This window comes from Hyla sarda, chromosome 11 (genome assembly GCF_029499605.1).
Source record: "Hyla sarda isolate aHylSar1 chromosome 11, aHylSar1.hap1, whole genome shotgun sequence".
In the NCBI taxonomy this organism is placed as follows: Eukaryota; Metazoa; Chordata; class Amphibia; order Anura; family Hylidae; genus Hyla; species Hyla sarda.
In genome coordinates this window covers 83,886,770-83,900,323 of record NC_079199.1, presented here as the reverse complement: position 1 = coordinate 83,900,323, position 13,554 = coordinate 83,886,770, and the positions used below count along the sequence as shown (strand labels likewise).

General features: G+C 44.5%; 1 non-coding gene across 1 annotated transcript; it reads left to right on the top strand.

The window, feature by feature from the left end:
• Positions 1-3,389: 3,389 nt before the first annotated feature.
• LOC130296009 (U2 spliceosomal RNA) lies at positions 3,390-3,576 on the top strand. Its single transcript, XR_008849102.1, has one exon. It is a non-coding gene; the product is annotated as a U2 spliceosomal RNA (small nuclear RNA).
• Positions 3,577-13,554: the final 9,978 nt, after the last annotated feature.

Sequence of the window (13,554 nt, the reverse complement as noted above, 5' to 3'; positions counted from 1 at the left end):
TGAGTATGCATCCTATGGATGCTCAATGTAATATATTGAACATGCATGCTACACACTTTCATTATGATGTATTGAGCCTGCATGCTATGCATGCTCATTATCATGTATTGAGTGTTTATGCCATGCACGCTCAATATCATGTATTGATTGTGCATGCTATGCATGCTCAATATCATGTATTGACTGTGGATGCTATGCATGCTCAATAACATGTATTGAGCATGCATGCTATACACGCTCATATATTCACGTTCATTATCATGTATTGAGTGTGTATGCTATTCATGCTCAATATCATGTATTGACTGTGCATGCTATGCACGCTCATATATTCATGTTCATTATTATGTATTGAGCATCCATGCTATGCACTCTCATTATGATGTATTGAGCCTGTATGCTATGCATGCTCAATATCATTTTTGAGTGTGTATGCTATGCATGCTCAATATCATTTATTGAAAATGTATGCTATACATGCTCATTATCATGTATTGATTGTGTATGCTTTGCATGCTCAATATCATGTATTGAACATACAGGCTATGCACGCTCAAAATATTCACGTTAATTATGTATTGAGTGTGCATGCTATGCATGCAAAATATCATTTATTGAGCATGCATGCTACACACTTTCATTACGATGTATTGAGCCTGCATGCTATGCATGCTCATTATCATGTATTGAGTGTTTATGCCATGCACGCTCAATATCATGTATTTATTGTGCATGCTATGCATGCTCAATATCATGTATTGACTGTGGATGCTATGCATGCTCAATAACATGTATTGAGCATGCATGCTATGCACGCTCATATATTCACGTTCATTATCATGTATTGAGTGTGCATGCTATGCATGCTCAATATAATGTATTGAGCATGCAGGCTATGCACACTCATATATTAACGTTCATTATTATGTATTGAGTATGCATCCTATGGATGCTCAATGTATGCTACACATACATGCTACACACTTTCATTACAATGTATTGAGCCTGCATGCTATGCACGCTCATTATCATGAATTGAGTGTGTATGCTATGCATGCTCAATATCATATACTTACTGTGCATGCTATGCATGCTCAATATCATGTATTGAACATGCAGGCTATGCACGCTCAAAATATTCATGTTTATTATTATGTATTGAGTGTGCATGCTATGGATGCTCAATATCAGGTATTGAGCATGCATGCTATGCACTCTCATTATCATGTTTTGAGCCTGCATGCTATGCACGCTCATTATCATATATTGAGTGTGGATGGTATGCACGGTAAATTTCTGATTTTGGACTCATTTGGGACTTTGGATCACTATCTATATTGTAGTGCTGCGGTTTTATTGAGTAACACCGGATCACTCCAGCATAGATGGTGAGCAAAAAAAGCACATTTATTCCATTGGGGGGAGGTTATGGTGTTATGTGCAATACAGTCTAGATGGTGATATAAATTGTGAATTCATTCCATCAATAAATATGCACATTTTTTGAATGGAATAAAATCTTTTTTTTTAATCACCACCTATCCTGAATTGCAACATCTGGAGGGCCACAGTTTGGGGACCACTGGTATAGATGGTGAAAAAATAGAGATTTTATTCCATTACAAAAATGATGCATCATTTTTGAATGGGATAAAATCATTATTATTGACACCATTTATAATGCACTGCTGGCTGCAGCCATTCATTTGGGAGTGCAGCTTTATATGAAAAAATAAATAAATAAATTCACAAAGCTGCAATCCCCAATGAATGGCTGCAGCCAGCAGTGCATTATAAATGGTGTCAATAATGGAGATTTTATCCCATTCAAAAATTATACATCATTTTTGATTGGGATAAAATCACTATTATTCACACCATTTATAATGCACTGCGGTCTGCAGTCATTCATTGAGGATTGCAGCTTTGTGAAATTTTATTTTTATTGTTTTGGGCATATAATCAATTGTACTACCCACCATTTTGATATTATAAATTCCCTCAGGGCACAGTACAGCAGCTCCGTTCTCAGACTCTCCTCCTCTCTGAATGGTACGTGCAAAACCAAACAGAAAGGAGGAGACTCAGAGGCTGCCGTCCCTCCCAGCCTGTATGCGCGCTCCCGACATTGAGCGCAGAATACAGCAAGATGGGCGGAAGTGGTGGCCGGCGAGGCTTCAGATGACGTCACGCCGGCCCGCCCGCCGACTTCCTGCAATCGTGAGACTGCTCAACTCTGAGCTACCGAAGAGGAGTGGAAAAAGGTATTGTTCTAATGTTTTAAGAGGATAAAAAAAACAGGGATAGATGTAGACAGTGTGAGGGAAAGATGGGGAGGGGGAATATGGACATTTTAGTTGAGGATAGCTACTCTTTAAGAGCACATACCTCAGCTCTTCAATAAAATATTTTTTTTATATATCTATATTTAAATATATATATATATATATATACCGTATTTATCGGCGTATAACACGCACTTTTTAGGCTAAAATTTTTTGCCTAAAGTCTATGTGCGTGTTTTACGCCGATACACCCCCAGGAAAGGCAGGGGGAGAGAAGCCGTCGCTGCCCGCTTCTCTCCCCCTGCCTTTCCTGGGGTCTAGAGCCCTGCTGCCGGCCCTTCTCACCCCCTGGCTATCGGCGTCGCTGCCCGTTCTGTCCCCCTGACTATCGGTGCCGGCGCCGATAGCCAGGGGGAGAGAAGCGGCGCCGACAGCCAGGGGGAGAGAAGGGGCAGCGGCACCCATTGCCGGCGCCGCTGCCCCGTTGCCTCCCCCCATCCCCGGTGGCATAATTACCTGTTGCTATGCGCTGCACGGCACGGCGCACTGATGTCATGCGCCGCGCCGTGCATAGCAACGACGCAGGGGACGCGCGCCGGAGGCCTGCAGCAGCGCGGACCCGACCCAGGTAATTATGCCACCGGGGATGGGGGGAGGCAACGGGGCAGCGGCGCCGGCAATGGGTGCCGCTGCCCCTTCTCTTCCCCTGGCTGTCGGCGCCGCTTCTCTCCCCTGGCTATCGGCGCCGGCACCGATAGTCAGGAGGACAGAACGGGCAGCGGCGCCGATAGCCAGGGGGTGAGAAGGGCCGGCAGCAGCGCTCTAGACCCCAGGAAAGGCAGGGGGAGAGAAGCGGGCAGCGATGGCCTCTCTCCCCCTGCCTTTCCTGGGGGTTTATCGGGGTATACACGCGCACATACGCACCCTCATTTTACCATGGATATTTGGGTAAAAAACTTTTTTTACCCAAATATCCTTGGTAAAATGAGGGTGCGTGTTATAGGCCGGTGCGTGGTATACCCCGATAAATACGGTATATATAGATAGATAGATAAAAAAAAAGTCAGTTCTGTTATGGTGAATATATTTATTGTGTGATTGACAATTGATTGGTAATAAAGGATTTTTCAATCAAAAATCTGTTCTTATCAGTTTAATATCTGATACGTCCCCTATCTGGGGACCATAAATTAAATGGATTTTTGAGAATGGGAGCCGATTTGGAAACTTGCTTCCGTCGCCCAATGCATTGACCCGATATGGCAGTATCTTCGGGTACAGTGCACCACCCCATTCCAGTGTTAAAAAAGACAGATTCTTATTTAATCCTCTGTGGGTGCTGCTGCAGCTGTTGCCTGCCTTGTCATGTCAGTCAGTCTGGCTGCAGAAGGTGCCGCTGCTGTCCAGACCCAGTACTGCTGAATGGCCTCCTTAATTGGATAAGCTCATCGTATCCTCACAAAAAAAAAAAAGAGTTCCACAATTAGAGACCACAATAATGAGTTGCACTGACTGGTTTATGAACGTCTATCCATTTGGCGTTTTACTGACCATGTTTGCACACTGATTGATGTCATAAAAACTAAAAAAATAATAATAATACTAATCTAGCACACCTGTGCAGGTTTGACATGACATGATACGTAGCTGTCTTGCAGGTGGTGCTGAATCCTGTTAAATGATGTGAGGGTCTCATGGTTATTCACAAGGGTGCGTCATTGCTGTTGCTTGACCATGCATTGATTCTGTGGTCAGTGAATGATAAAAACAAAATTTGCCATCCATTGATTGATGGGAAATCAGCCATGAGGCATTTGTTTTTAGAAACTGCTGCTCACAACCAATGTTGCAATGGAGTGTCTCCATCTGCTGGTGGTATTGGATAAGCATTAGTGCTATGATGGGGTCTGAAGAAGAAGAAGAAGATGGAAAAAAATTTATAAAAAAAAGAAAGAAAGAGAGAGACTGACTGAGTGAGTGGGTAAGAGAGAGAGTGAGTGAGTGAGAGTGAATGAGTGATTGAGTGAGTAATTGAGTGAGTGAGAGAGAGAACAAATGAATTAAAGTGAGTGAGTGAGTGAGAATGAATGAAAGTCTGAATGACAGAAAGAAAAAAGTATGAAGAAAGAAGTATGAAGAAAAGAAAATGTATATGGAGTTGCAAACATGAGTGCAATCTACAAAGCTGTTGAGGCTGGTCCTCATGGGAGGATTGTTGCACCCAGGACCTTTAGTTCTATTAAATGTCATTCAATGCCACTGCCAGGTGTAAACAGCAGAAGAACCAGAAGCACCAACAGCACGACCATGGGTTGTCAGATTACCCTGATTCAGCAAAGAGTCCAAAGGATGCAGGTGAATACTGTTTATTTTCAGTTTCTCGTTACAGTTGGTTTGATTCCGTGTCCGGACAGCCAGGGAGGTGGCTACAGGCAACAAAGGTAGGCGTTTTGTTTTCATATGCAGTTCTTAAACCCTTAAGGATGGAGGGCATGCCCATACGCCCCCGTTTCAAAGTCCTTAAGGACTGAGGGTGTATGGATACGCCCGTGGGAATTTCGGTCCCCGCCGCTATCCGTCGGGGACCGGACCGAGATGCCTGCTGAAATCTTTCAGCAGGCATCCTGTGAAAATGCCTAGGAGGGTCCTGAGAACCCCCCATGTCGGCCATGGCGGAAAATCGACGTTTGTGGCAATTCCGGGCTGATCGGGTCTCTGATGACCCGATTGCCCGGAAAATAGGGATGAAAGGATTTGTCAGTGACAGCCCCAATCCTCCTAAGGGATAGGAGCGAGGTGGCAGTGGTGCCATCCCCCCCCCCTATCCCCTGCCATTAGTAATGACTACTGACCAATGGCAGTTAAAGGCGGAGGGGTTACCATGGAAATTCCCCGCTCTGCCCGCCCCTGGATGTCAGGCAGAGAGGGGGGGGGGAGAAGATGGTGGCGGTACCTGGGGGTTTGCCCCCCCTCCATGCGAATGTACAGGGTACATTCACAAGGGGCGGGGGTTTACAGTTAGTTTCTCGCTGCAAGCTAGAGATGCAGGAAATATTCTGCTGCAGCTCAAACTCCAAGCAGGAAACTCGCTGTAATCCCCCGGCAGTCTGAATGTACCCTAAAAACAATACCTATAAACATACCCCTACACAGTCCCCCCCCCCCAATAAAAATGAGAAACCTCTGGTATGGCACGGATTCTAAAACGCAGTCTCCAGCTGTTGCGAAACAACAACTCCCAGTATTGCCAGACAGCCATTGACTGTCCAGGCATGCTGGGAGTTTTGCAACAGCTGGAGGCACTCTGTTTGCGAAACACTGCCGTAGGGTAATTTTGGTATCCGAGGCAAGTCTAACTCTTGCATCCGTAATTTAGGCCTTAAATGCGCATGGCGCTCTCTCACTTTACCGTACTCGGTAAAAATTGCCCAACAAATTTTGGGGGGCTTTTTCTCCTTTTACCTTTTACAGCAGTTCTGACATAAACGCACAAAAATAAATACCCACATGTGACCCCATTTTGGAAACTACACCCCTCACGGAATGTAAAAAGGGGTATAGTGAGCTTTAACACCCCACAGGTGTTTTACAAATTTTCATTAAAGTTGGACGTGAAAATGAAAAATTTTATTTTCTTCACTAAAATGCTGGTGTTATCCCAAATTTTTCATTTTCACAAGGAGTAATAGGAAAAAAAGCCATTGATGGCTGGGAAATATTGGAACATGGAGGTAGACATCTTTGATGTCCACTGAAGAAAGAAATTCCCCTTGTTCCATGGATGCCACTACCGAACGGAGGGATTCCAATCAGAAGTGGCGGATGAGAAGATGAAGGTTGAGACGCTTGAGGTCCAGGATTGGCCGCACAGAACCGCCCTTCTTGGGGACCACAAAAAGATTGGAATAGAAACCCCAAAAACGTTCCCTTGGAGGAACGGGGACAATAACTCCCTGGAGAAGCAGGGACCGGAGAGCCTCCCGAAACTGTTTCGCCAGAGAAGGAGACCGGGGGGCCCGGGACTGAAAAAAACGATCCCTCGGGAGGGAGGCAAATTCCATTCGGTATCCGTTGGACACCACGTCCCTGACCAAAGAGTCCTGAATGTGTGTGGTCCAGATGTCTCGAAAAAGTAAGAGACGACCTCCCACCCGAGAAAAATCTGCGGGTGGGGGCATCACTTCATGCGGAAGTGGGTTTGCGTTTGCCCGATTTGGCCGCAAAACGTCCGGAACGGTTGGTGTCCAACTTCCAAGACGGGCAAGCCCGGAATGAGGGATCCTTCTTGTCCCGCGAAGGCGCCTGCCTAAACCCCTTATTAGGGCCAAAAGTCCGAAAGGACTGAAAGGAAGAGGACTTCCTCTGGGAAGTAGAGCGAGCCTTATTTTGAGGCAACAAGGAACTCTTGCCCCCCGTCGCCTCAGAGATAATCTCGTCAAGGCGCTTGCCAAAAAGACGGGCACCAGTAAAAGGAAGCTCGGTGAGAGACCTTTTGGAAGCGGCATCCGCATCCCAAGCCTTAAGCCACATGGAACGGCGGAGGGCCGCCAGGTGACCCACAGCAAAGGCAGCACAAGTGGGCTGACTGCATGGAAGCTGTGCACAGAAAGTCCCCAGCTTTAGAGCATTGGAGAACCAAAGCAGACACATCCTCTGGGGGGATCCCGCCTGGATACCCTGACGGAGTATTGAGCACCACACCGATAGGGCCTTGGACACCCAAGCCGAGGCGAAGGTGGGAAGCAGAGAAGAGCCTGCTGCTTCAGAGGCAAACTTCGCTAAGGACTCCACCTTCTTGTCCGTCGAATCCTTGAAAGCAGCCATATCTGCTAGCGACAGTGTAGTAGCCTTAGAGAGGTGGGAAATTGGTGGATCCACCAAGGGAGGGGAAACCACCTTAGAGGCAAGGTCCTTGTCGAATGGGTAACGCACCTGAACCTTCTTCATTCCCGGGAGCCTCTTGTCCAGATGTTTCCATGCAGATTCCAGAAGGGTGTCAAATTCAGCGTGAGAGCTGAACCTTTGAGGTGCCAGTTTAGCATGATGAAAAGATACTTCAGGAGTCACATCCGAAGATCCTGGGTCCTCTAAGTGAAAGGTGTCTCTTATGGCCGCAACCAATCAGTTCACCATTTCAACTGTATCCGAGCGGTCCTCCGAGACAGATGCCGATTCGAAAGCCTCATCCACCAGTTCACCAGGAGAATGTGAACAAGTGGAGGCAGCCCTGGAGGGGGGCGACCATGACCGGGTACGCGACTCTTGCGAGGCAGAGTGGCGATTCCGGGAACGTCCTCTGGAGGAGCGACGTTTGTGACCAGATGACACGGGGGGGCAGGACCCACGAGGGGAGCACCCACGTCTACCTGAAGACTCAATGGAAGAGTCAGAAGATACACCCCTAGTACGCCTGTGAGAGGGTGAAGTATGTGGAGAAGAGGAGCGGGGCCCTTTAGAGGGTTGGCACAGGGCAGACCTCTTCAAGGCAGACACCACGTCACGAGAAGCCTCAGCCACCGAACGGGAGACTTGAGTCAAGTCAGCCCATATACTGGGCTAGGGAAGAAACCCAGGCTGGAGGGGCGGCCGAATCCACCAGAACTGAAAGAGCATCCGAGGGTACCAGGGGGTCTGGGGCAGCAGAGGAGCAGGCAGAGTAAGTGGGTTCAGCAGAACCAGGCATTTTGGAATTACAGTTCTTACAGACCAAATAGGAAACTAACGCTCCAGTTGTCTGTTTAGAGGGAGAAACAGTTCTGGGTACGAACATAATGAAAAAAGAACTATCTCACCCGAGTCTGTGTCCCCTGTGGCGGCTGCTGTGAGGAGAACTCCGCTCTGTGTAGATAGAGAGGGAGAAACAGGCCAGCCAATAGCCAGAGAGGGGTAGAAAGCGTAAGTAAGTCGGCGCTTCATGCGCCCGAACAGTAAAAGAGCCGCGGCTGTCAGTCACATAGTAAGCGCCGCGGCTGTCAGCCGCATAGTATAACACACACACACATGTGCATAATAATAATAAAGTAAACCATTCATTCCCAATATGCCATTGCTCGCCCCTTTTTTAGAATAAAAGATAGAGCCCCTAACACAGGCCAGCCCCTTGGACCCTGAAAGGTGGGCCAAAAAATGAGGGTCTCCAGAGGTTGCAAGTCAGCACCTAAAGGGAGAAGAATATATTCTCACCTCAATCAGAAGTACTTACCTAATGGAGTCTTCTGTGAGGTCTTCAGTCAGCTTTCTGTTACCTGCATCACGCTGAGCTACCATGTGCGAGCAAAGCGAGCAGGGAATAGGGGGACCCGGACCCATGAGGGACAACCCCAGACGCTGACCGTTGGCGAGAGGAGGTGAACAGCGCATATACGCAATGTCTGTGCCCCCTCAATCACAATGAGTAAACAGTGAGCCGCAGTTCCTGAGTCCCCACCTGAAAACATGAAAGAAAACGGAATAAAAAACTAACACATACCCTAACTAGGAAAAATAAGAAACAGAAGACCTGGTCTGGAGAATTCCAGACCATGTCCACCTCCTTCAGACACTAAGCTAAAACTGATTAGCTCAGGGCCTAGAGGCGGGTATATCCTGCTGGGAGGAGCCGACTTTTTTTGTTGCCATAGTGTCATACCTCCTAGAGACAGCAGCATACACCCATGGTCTGTGTCCCCCAATGGAGCCGATAGAGAAAATCTAATTTTCCATTTTTACACCCAACTTCAACGCAAAGTCGCCAAACACCTGTGGGGTGTTGAGGCTCACTATACCCCTTGTTACATTCCTTGAGGGGTGTAGTTTTCAAAATAGTATGCCATATGTTTTTTTTGCTGTTCTGGCACCATGCGGGCTTCCTAAATGCAACATGGCCCCAAAAACCATGACAGCAAAATTTGTTAAAAAAAATCCTACAGTTGCTCTTTCCCTCTTGAGCCATGTTGTTAGCCCTCAAAGCACTTTATGTCAACATATGATGTATTTACGTACTCGAGAGAAATTGAGCTACAAATTTTGGGGGGCTTTTTCTCCTTTTACCACTTTTAAAAATGAAAAAAATGGGGCTACAAGAATATGTTAGTGTAAAAAATGCAGATTTAGATTTTTCTCCTCCACTTTGCTGCAATTCTTGTGAAAGACCTAAAGGGTTAACACACTTTTTGAATGTCATTTTGAAAACTGTGAGGGGTGTAGTTTCTACAATGGGGTCATTTATGGGGTATTTCTCACAGAATGGCCCCTCAAATCCAATTCAAACTTAACTGGTCTTTGAAAAATTCAGATTTTAAAATTTTCATGAAAATTTAGAAAATTGCTGCTATACTTTGAAGCCCTCTAATGTCTTCAAAAAGTAAAAAATTGGTCAATTTTATGATGCCAACATAAATTAGACATATTGGGGGACATTTACTAATCTAGTCTATTCTGGGTATGCTAATAGACCAGCGTATGTGGTAGTCTCCTGTCTATTGTGCTCCTAATTTATCAAAGGTCTCACAGCCCTTGATAAATTCTGTGCTCAGACTTCAGGGTCTACAGCTTAAACTGCATTTAGTCCTGCTCCAACATGGTCAGACATTTCAGCGTATTTTGGGCAGATGCGACTTGTCGCACAAAAGTCGCACTTGATAAATTTAGCACCAATGCATTTTCCAATGCATTTCTGTCTAAAATAGACTTGCATGCATCATGTTCTAAAAATCCTCTAGAGCAAAAGTCGCAGAAAAGTCGCACATATTTAGACTGTGTCTTTCTGTGCGACAAATTTAGACAGGAAAAATCAGTCTAAATCCTTTGATAAATCTCCCCCATAGTGTTTGTGAATCAATATAAAATGTATTTGGAATATCCATTTTCCTTACAAGCAGAGAGTTTCAAAGTTAGAAAAATGCAAAATTTTCAACATTTTCATGACATTTTGTGATGCAAGTAACGACAAAAATTTACCGCTATGTTAAAATAGAATATGTCACGAAAACCTACACTAGCTAAATCCCCTAGGGATCTCTGGGCCGACTTATTAATGAACAACCTACTTGGGGAAATAAATCCCCTCAGGATTAACCCTGACTAAAGATCCCCCAAAAATTTACTTTTATTAATGCTTCTTTAAAATATTTCTTGACTTGTGTAATTCACATTTCTTGCCACAAGATGGCAGTGGTGTTTTAAAATATTGAACGCTGTGCACAGCTAACTCCGACATAGTTTCCGAAATAGTTTTTCATGATATAAAACGTAATCCTCCCTTACTTTAAAGTAAGGGAGGATTATGTTTTAATAATAACGCTGTGCCAGTGTCCCAGTTTAGTTAGTAACTCCCGTGCCCGAGCTGCAGCAGGGCACCGGAACTAACTAGATAGAAGAGTCTAAATACCAGTCTGTCTGACAGACACTGAGCAATTTCAATAGTACGGAGTTAGCTGTGCACAGCGTTCAAGATTTTAAAACACCACTGCCATCTTGTGGCAAGAAATGTGAATTACACAATTACAGGGGTTCCTGTAAAAGCCAGGGTATGGATTGCATTGCTTATTGCTCCATCAGAGTGGAATGGACTCCTGTCCTTCTTTTAAGCAATGATGTGGATTTAGCCTGTGCTGTATGTACGGGTGGCTGACTGCCACCCACCCAGAGAGTGTATGGGAGACTGCCTGCCTCCCTCCTTTCCTATGCATGGGAGGCCGCCTGCCAGCCTTCCTTTCTTCCCTATAAGTAGTGTGAGTGCTCATGAAGGGGGCATGGTTGGTTCCACCCCTTTACCGGTTATCACCTCTGGGCCTTTTGGCTAAGATCAAGTGTAAAAAAAGGGCTTGCGATAGACCGCATCCTTGTGCACGGTATTTTGTGTGAATACTTGCACTTGGGTGACTTGAGAGCACATACCTCAGCTCTTCAATAAAATAAAAGAATATATATATATATATATATATATATATATATATAAACAAAGTCCCGAAATCACAGCACCAGTCAGGTCATGGATCTTGAAATACTGGATTATTTTATTCTTCCCCACAGCAAATGAGTGGGGACCTTCACTACAGCCAAGATCGCAGCCATTGCAGCCATCCTCTTATATATTATTATTTTTTCTAATATATGCCCTCATTCATGTCATCTAGAAATAAAATAACAGTTGCATGATAATTTGATGTCAGCATTTACTGTTGTACTATTCAAACATGATTTGCTAGGTTACAAGTGTTTGGTTACAATGTGCATGCACAGCCGGCCGGCTGGAACGCGATATGTCCAGTGTGATAACACGATCGTCGGACCCGTTTGCGCAGCCGCAGAACACAAATGGTGACTAGTGTGGGTAAGGGCATTACGCGCACCTGATCAGCACACATTACTGTGAGCGATCGAGAGCGGAAGTGATGCGCTGATACGTAGGAACTTTTCCGACGCATGCGCAGTCGCTTTGTATACAAACAAGAATGAGAACGGAGATGGCAGCGATCGGCATGTTCTGGGTGCGATCGAGTTATATATTTGGCTGATACTGAAGGTACCTATATAACACTATATAGCACTGTATGTCATATGGCACAGGGCACTTTATATGTGTATTGATTGTATTGTATATAGACGGATGCTATGTCAACTTGACATCACTGTGATTAACAGAGCATTGCTCCAATTAAATTTAAATAGAAGTGCGTTTTTAGATAATTATACATTTGTATCACATGAGTTGTAGCCAATGAAATGTATGTGTGATATATATATATATATATATATATATATGCACATTTTGTATTTGTATTATGCTTGATAAAGGCTACTACTGCCGAAACTTTGCATTTGCTGTGGGGAAGAATAAAATAATCCAGTATTTCAAGATCCATGACCTGACTGGTGCTGTGATTTCAGGACTTTGTATATATATATATATATATATATATATATATATATATATATATATATATATATATATATTGTTAACAGTGTTTCCCAACCAGGGTGCCTCCAGCTGTTTAGGCTATTTGGGCATGCTGGGATTGGTAGTTTTGTAATAGCTGGGGGCATCCTGGTTGGGAAACACTGATTTATGCATGTGTGTGTATATATCAATGTTTCGCAACCAGGGTGCCTCCAGTAGTTGGAATACTACAAATACCAGCATGCTGAGAGTTGTAGTTTTGCAACAGCTGGGTACACTCTGGTTGGGAAATATATATATATATATATATATATATATATATATATATATATATATTTTTTTTTTTCTTTCTTTCTTTCCTATCATATATATATATATATATATACACACACACACACGCACAGTAGTGTTTTTCAAGGGGTGTAATCCAAACCTCCCTCTCCGGTGTGTCCAACAATCCAGCGTCAAAATTAAGACGCTGGATGATTGTGAACTGCCCCATTCAAATAAATGGGATCAGTTCTAGCATTAGTTTCCCTCCAGTGCACGCCTGACATATGTGAACCCGGCCTCATTCGATCTGCAGGGTGCCAGTGTATAGTTGGTATCTACCACTAAAGTATATGTTATTGTATGTCAGAATATTGGTCTTTTTATCGTGGTTTTTAATTTGGAATAATATAGCGGTATTGTGTGTCTAGCAAATATTGTGTGTCTACAAGCTTTGTGGCTTGTGCTCCTGATCATTTAACCCTTTCAGGACTCAGCGTTTTTCCGTTTTTGCACTTTTGTTTTTTCCTCCCCACCTTCTAAAAACCATAACGCTTTCAGTTTTCCACCTACAGACCCCTACAAGGGCTTGTTTTATGCACTACCAATTTTACTTTGTAATGACATCAGTCGTTTCACAATAAAATCTAACTTGTTTGGCTTTTGCGGCCCCACTTTTAATTTTGCCCAGCGCCACATTAAATCTAAAACTGGTCCTGAGTGTATGTGTATGGCTGTGTGTGTGTATATAGGGGCAGTGTATGTGTATGAGGCTATGTATATGGTATGGGGCTGTGTATGTGTGTATATAGGGGCAGTATATGTGTATGGTGCAGTGTATGTGTATGAGGCAGTATATATGTGGGCTGTGTATGTGTGTGTACATAGGGGCAGTGTATGGGGGGCAGTGCATGTGAGTATATGTGGGCAGTACATGTGTATGGGGCAGTGTATATGGGGGCTGTGTATGTGTGTGTAGATGGGGGCAGTGTATGTGTATGGGGCAGTGTATTTTGTATGGGGCTGTGTATGTGTGTATATGGGGGCTCTGTATGTGTGTGTATATGGGGGCAGTGTATGTGTATGGGAGCAGTGCATGTGTATGGGGCAGTGTAGGTG